Raw genomic sequence first — 6,795 nt, 5'->3', positions numbered from 1 at the left:
CCAAACTGCAACTCATTAGGTGAATTGGCAATAGGTCATTAACATGACTGGGTATAAAAAGAGCATCTTGGAGTGGCAGCGGCTCTCAGAAGTAAAGATGGGAAGAGGATCACCAATCCCCCTAATTCTGCGCCGACAAATAGTGGAGCAATATCAGAAAGGAGTTCGGCAGTGTAAAATTGCAAAGAGTTTGAACATATCATCATCTACAGTGCATAATATCATCAAAAGATTCAGAGAATCTGGAAGAATCTCTGTGCGTAAGGGTCAAGGCCGGAAAACCATACTGGGTGCCCGTGATCTTCGGGCCCTTAGATGGCACTGCATCACATACAGGCATGCTTCTGTATTGGAAATCACAAAATGGGCTCAGGAATATTTCCAGAGAACATTATCTGTGAACACAATTCACTGTGCCATCCACCGTTGCCAGCTAAAACTCTATAGTTCAAAGAAGCCACCGTATCTAAACATGATCCAGAAGCGCAGACGTCTTCTCTGGGTCAAGGCTCATTTAAAATGGACTGTGGCAAAGTGGAAAACTGTTCTGTGGTCAGACGAATCAAAACTTGAAGTTCTTTATGGAAATCAGCGACGCCGTGTCATTCGGACTAAAGAGGAGAAGGACGACCCAAGTTGTTATCAGCGCTCAGTTCAGAAGCCTGCATCTCTGATGGTATGGGGTTGCATTAGTGCGTGTGGCATGGGCAGCTTACACATTTGGAAAGACACCATCACTGCTGAAAGGTATATCCAGGTTCTAGAGCGGCATATGCTCCCGTCCAGACGACGTCTTTTTCAGAGAAGACCTTGCATTTTCCAATATGACAATGCCAAACCACATACTGCATCAATTACAGCATCATGGCTGCGTAGAAGAAGGGTCCGGGTACTGAACTGGCCAGCCTGCAGTCCAGATCTTTCACCCATAGAAAACATTTGCCGTATCATAAAATGGAAGATATGGCAAAAAAGACCCAAGACAGTTGAGCAACTAGAATCCCACATTAGACAAGAATGGGTTAACATTCCTATCCCTAAAATTGAGCAACTTGTCTCCTCAGTCCCCAGACGTTTACAGACTGTTGTATAGAGAAAAGGGGATGTCTCACAGTGGTAAACATGGCCTTGTCCCAACTTTTTTGAGATGTGTTGCTGTCATGAAATTTAAAATCACCTAATTTTTCTCTTTAAATGATACATTTTCTCAGTTTAAACATTTGATATGTCATCTATGTTCTATTCTGAATAAAATATGGAATTTTGAAACTTCCACATCATTGCATTCCGTTTTTATTTACAATTTGTACTTTGTCCCCACTTTTTTGGAATCGGGGTTGTAACTAGGGACTATTATTTACCATAGCCATATAGCTTTGTATTCCTGAACTATATAATAATAATAAACAACCAAGACATAGATATTTCATTCAACGAAAAGCAAATGTTGACTTGACAAATGGGGTGGCACAGTGATGTAGTGGTTAGCATTGTTACCTCACAGCAAGAAGGTCCTGGGTTCAAGCCCGGCGGTCAACAGGGGCCTTTCTGTGTGGAGTTTGCATGTTCTCCCCGTGTCCGCGTGGGTTTCCTCCGGGTGCTCTGGTTTCCCCCACAGTCCAAAGACATGCAGGTTAGGTTAACTGGTGACTCTAAATTGACCGTAGGTGTGAATGTGACTGTGAATGGTTGTCTGTGTCTATGTGTCAGCCCTGTGATGACGTGGTGTAGATATTTCATTCAATGAAAAGCAAATGTTGACTTGATAAATGGGGTGGCACGATGATGTAGTGGTTAGCATTGTTACCTCACAGCAAGAAGGTCCTGGGTTCAAGCCCAGCAGTCAACAGGGGCCTTTCTGTGTGGAGTTTGCATGTTCTCCCCGTGTCTGTGAGAGTCCCTTCCGGGTGCTCTGGTTTCTCCCACAGTCCAAAGACATGCAGGCTAGGCTAATTGGTGGCTCTAAATTGACCGTAGGTGTGAATGTGAGTTGTGGTAGACTGAATGTCATAGTCTAAACATTAATAGTAAATGCCTCTAGGGGGAGCTACCTTTCTAGTATCTCATCTCATCTCATTATCTCTAGCCGCTTTATCCTTCTACAGGGTCGCAGGCAAGCTGGAGCCTATCCCAGCTGACTATGGGCGAAAGGCGGGGTACACCCTGGACAAGTCGCCAGGTCATCACAGGGCTGACACATAGACACAGACAACCATTCACACCTACGGTCAATTTAGAGTCACCAGTTAACCTAACCTGCATGTCTTTGGACTGTGGGGGAAACCGGAGCACCCGGAGGAAACCCACGCGGACACGGGGAGAACATGCAAACTCCACACAGAAAGGCCCTCGCCGGCCCCGGGGCTCGAACCCAGGACCTTCTTGCTGTGAGGCGACAGCGCTAACCACTACACCACCGTGCCGCCTCCTTTCTAGTATAGTGCTACACATATTGGGAACATAGAACAGAGAATAAGAGATCAAGCCATGGATTAATGATGTGTATATTAGTTGTGTGAGTGTTGGAGAATAAACGGCAAGAAGCCAAAGAAATACAACCCCAGTGTGATGATTGCTACCTGGTAGGATATCACACAATTGGCGACAAGGATTTAAATGGCAGTTTCCCGATGAGACACTGAGAAAATAGCAAGCGTGGCGAGCTCCAGTGAATCCAGCAGTTCGAGCAGTTCCAGTTCAGAAGAGGAGAACAAAGTTTCCCCACCACAGCAGGTAAAGATGGCAGCGGTAATCGGCTCGGTAACCCCTTTTGATAATGCAACTCAGTCTTGGGAAGAATATAGTGAAATGTTGGACTTTTTCTTCGAAGCTAATGATATTAAAGAGCCAGACAGACAGAAGGCTGTGCTTTTAAGTGGAGTTGGTGCAACTACTTATAGCTTGTTGAGGAATTTAGTCAGCCCTGCATTGCCGAAGGAAAAAACGTACGACCAGCTTACCGCTGTGCTTCAGAAACACTTCAACCCCAAACCGAGTGAAATCGTGCAAAGATTTAAATTTAATTCACGCATATGGAAGAGCAGCAAGTCAATAGCTGAGTATGTTGCTGAATTGAAGAAATTAGCACTGCATTGTGATTACAAAGAGTCATTGTCAGAGATGTTAAGGGACAGACTGGTGTGTGGAGTGAATGATGACCGAATGCAACGGCGACTGTTATCTGAAACAAAACTAACTTTTGATAAGGCTTTGGAATTGTGCCAGACTATGGAATCAGCATCAAAGGATGTGAAGGAAATGCAAGGGAAGCTAGCCGAGGACACAGCACTGCATGCACGTGTGCCAAAGACTCAAGTAGGTGTCCACAAAGTATCTACTGACAAAACTCAGCGTAAATTACCCAGTTGTTATCGCTGCAAAGGCCAGCACACTGCCGCTGAATGTAAGTTTGCCACTGAGCTGTGTCATAATTGTGGCAAGCGAGGGCACATTAAGAAAGTATGTAGATCGAAGGCGGGTAATTCACATGTGCAGAAGGCATCGATTAAAGGGCAGAAGGGCAAAAGCAAGGGCCCAGGAAAAGAACAGCGAGCAAATCAACTTACAGGGGAGGAAGGGATACAGAGGACATGAGTTTTCACACACTTTACAGCATGTCAGAAGAGCTGACCAAGGTGGCTCCCATCACACGCACCATGAATGTCAATGGAATGAAAGTAACATTTGAAGTTGATACTGGCTGTGGGGTAACCATATTAAGCAAACAGCAATACACACAACTGTGGAAGAAAACAGACACTGCAGAATTAAAGCCCTGCTCACTAAAATTAAAAACATACACTGGAGAGAAGCTGGGAGTGCTGGGCATGGCACAAGTGAAGGTGCAACACGAAAACAAAGAAAATAACTTACCTGTAGTAGTAGTTGGGGGCGAAGGACCAAACCTACTAGGGCGAAGTTGGCTACAAGAGCTGGCCATGATGGATCAGTTAGTGAACAAGGTGGAGTCGCAGCCTAAGTTACAGCTGGAGGAGATCCTTGAAAGACACACTGAGGTGTTCAAAGAAGGGCTAGGACAGCTCAAAGGTGTCACGGCAAAGATTAATGTGGACAGGGAGGCCCAACCACGATTCTGCAAACCCCGACCGGTGCCCTATGCAGTCAAGCCACTGGTCGAAAGTGAGCTACAGAGGCTGCTGGACGACAAGATCATCGAACCAGTGCAGGTTGCAGAGTGGGCAGCGCCCATAGTCCCAGTGCGAAAACCAGATGGCTCCATTAGAATATGTGGGGATTACAAACTCACTGTCAATAGAGCATCGCAGGTGGATCAGTATCCAATTCCTAAAGTGGAGGACCTCTTCGCACAGTTGAATGGGGGGCAGCACTTCACGAAATTAGACATGAGTCACGCCTACCAACAGGTAGTCCTGGACGAAGAATCCAGAAGATATGTAACCATCAATACACACAAAGGCTTATATACCTACACACGCTTACCATTTGGAGTAGCTTCCAGTCCTGCTATATTCCAGAGAACTATGGAGGGCATCCTAGGGGGAATTCTGAATGTTGCCATTTATTTAGATGACATACTTTGTACAGGACCAAGTGAACAAGAACATCTGAAAACACTGGAGGAAGTGCTTCAATGGTTGGAGAAAAGCAGCCTGAGGTTGAAAAGAAGCAAGTGCGAGTTCATGGGAAAAGAGGTGACGTTCCTAGGCCACAGGATCAATGCCAGTGGTCTACACCCTCTGACAGAGAAAGTGGAAGCCATCGCGGAGGTGCCTGAGCCACAAAATGTTAGTGAGTTAAAAGCTTACCTTGGCTTGTTGAACTACTACCATAGATTCCTCCCGAAACTCTCCACGCTGCTGGCACCACTACATACCCTGCTGAAGAAAGAAGGGAAATGGTCATGGGGGGCCAAGCAGCAGACCGTGTTTGAAGAGTCCAAAGCGCTACTTCAGTCCTGTAGTGTGTTAGTACACTCTGACTCAAACAAACCACTCATCTTAGCATGTGACGCATCACCCTACGGTGTGGGAGCCGTACTCTCTCATCGAATGGCGGATGGCTCAGAGAGACCCATAGGGTTCGTCTCAAGAACTCTCAGTGCAGCTGAGAAGAACTACTCCCAGTTGGACAAGGAAGGCCTTGCAGTAGTTTTCAGAGTGAAGAAGTTCCACAAATACCTGTATGGGAGGCAGTTCACGATAGTGACCAATCATAAGCCACTAATTTCACTGTTCAGTGAAATGAGAACCATACCCCAGATGACATCTCCTAGGATACAGAGATGGGCAGTCACGTTAGCAGCGTATGAGTACACCATCGTCTACAAGGTCAGCCGGGACCATACTCATGCTGACGCACTGAGTAGGCTACCCTTGGATGGGGGAAGAGAGAGCATGCCTGAGGAGGAGGAGAGAGTGCTGTTGTTTGAGGACATCGGCATGCCACTGGTGAACGCACAGCAAATAAAGAAGTGGACAGACAAAGACCCTGTGCTAGCAAGAGTGCGCAAATACATCTTGCGAGGTTGGCCAAAGGTGAACAGCCCTGAGTTCATTCCGTATGCCTGACGACAGGATGAGCTCAGCACCCAGGAAGGATGCATCCTGTGGGGAGGACGAGTTGTGGTTCCACTGCCTGGTCGCAATGCCTTGCTGAAACAGTTACACCAAGCACACCCCGGCATCACCCGAATGAAAGGGTTGGCGAGAAGTTACATGTGGTGGCCTAACATGGATGCGGAGGTGGAGGCCCTGGTCAAGGCATGTGCGGCATGTCAGGAAAACAGAAGTAGTCCTCCAGTGGCCCCATTACATCCCTGGGAAGTTCCTGATAAACCATGGAGAAGAATCCACATCGATTATGCGGGTCCATGGATGGGAAGAATGTTCCTGATCCTAGTGGATGCGTACTCAAAGTGGATTGACGCATATTCAGTGAGTAGCTCTACATCTGCAGTTACCATTGAATGCCTTAGAAAGAGTTTCAGTCAACACAGCATACCTGAAATCATAGTGTCAGATAATGGTACCTGTTTTACCAGTGAACAGTTCCAAGAGTTTGCTGAAAAGAATGGCATACGTCACATCACGACAGCGCCATACCATCCTTCTTCTAATGGCTTAGCAGAGAGGGCCGTTCAGACATTCAAGTCACTCATGAAGAAGATGGCAGGAGACTCGATTGAAACTAGAATGTCCCGAGCTCTGTTTAGCTATCGCATAACACCCCGATCTACAACTGGCAAGTCACTAGCTGAGTTGCTGTGTGGTAGGAAGTTGAGGTCAACGCTTGACTTAATACATCCAGACTTCAGAAACAGAGTACATGACAAACAAGAGAAACAAAAAGGCTATCATGACATGCATGCTCGAGTGAGAATACTAGGAGAGGGAGACTTGGTCTACACACGCAACTTTGGCTCAGGACCAGCCTGGATACCAGGAGAAATAACAGAGAAGACGAGCCCTGTGTCATTCAAAGTTACGCTAGGTAATGGACAAGTTGTGAGACGACACATCGACCAAGTACGTGGTAGAAGCTCCATCCCACCGGCGATGACACCAGAGGTGTTGTCTGACACCTCGCTTGAGGAGGACGTCGATGAACCACCACTTCAGGTAGTACCTGAGGTGCCCGTCTCCGCTGATTCTACTGACAGCACTGCAGCAGAAGCAACCGTGGAGCAGCCTGAGTCTTCACCTGCAGTTGACCCACCAGCAGTGAGAAGATCTCAGCGAGCCAGGAAAGCTCCGGACTACTTGAAGGACTATACTTAGTTAGTAGTGAGTTCCCCAGCCACAGGGCAAGAATGCG

At 46.9% G+C, this 6,795-nt stretch overlaps 1 pseudogene; it reads left to right on the top strand.

Annotated features, from left to right (window-relative positions):
* The first annotated feature begins 2,739 nt into the window (after positions 1 to 2,739).
* LOC132888824 (uncharacterized protein K02A2.6-like) lies at positions 2,740 to 6,758 on the top strand (annotated as a pseudogene).
* The last annotated feature ends 37 nt before the right edge of the window (positions 6,759 to 6,795 follow it).

The sequence above is a fragment of the Neoarius graeffei genome, chromosome 7, assembly GCF_027579695.1.
Source record: "Neoarius graeffei isolate fNeoGra1 chromosome 7, fNeoGra1.pri, whole genome shotgun sequence".
In the NCBI taxonomy this organism is placed as follows: Eukaryota; Metazoa; Chordata; class Actinopteri; order Siluriformes; family Ariidae; genus Neoarius; species Neoarius graeffei.
This window is presented reverse-complemented; position numbering and strand designations above follow the sequence as displayed.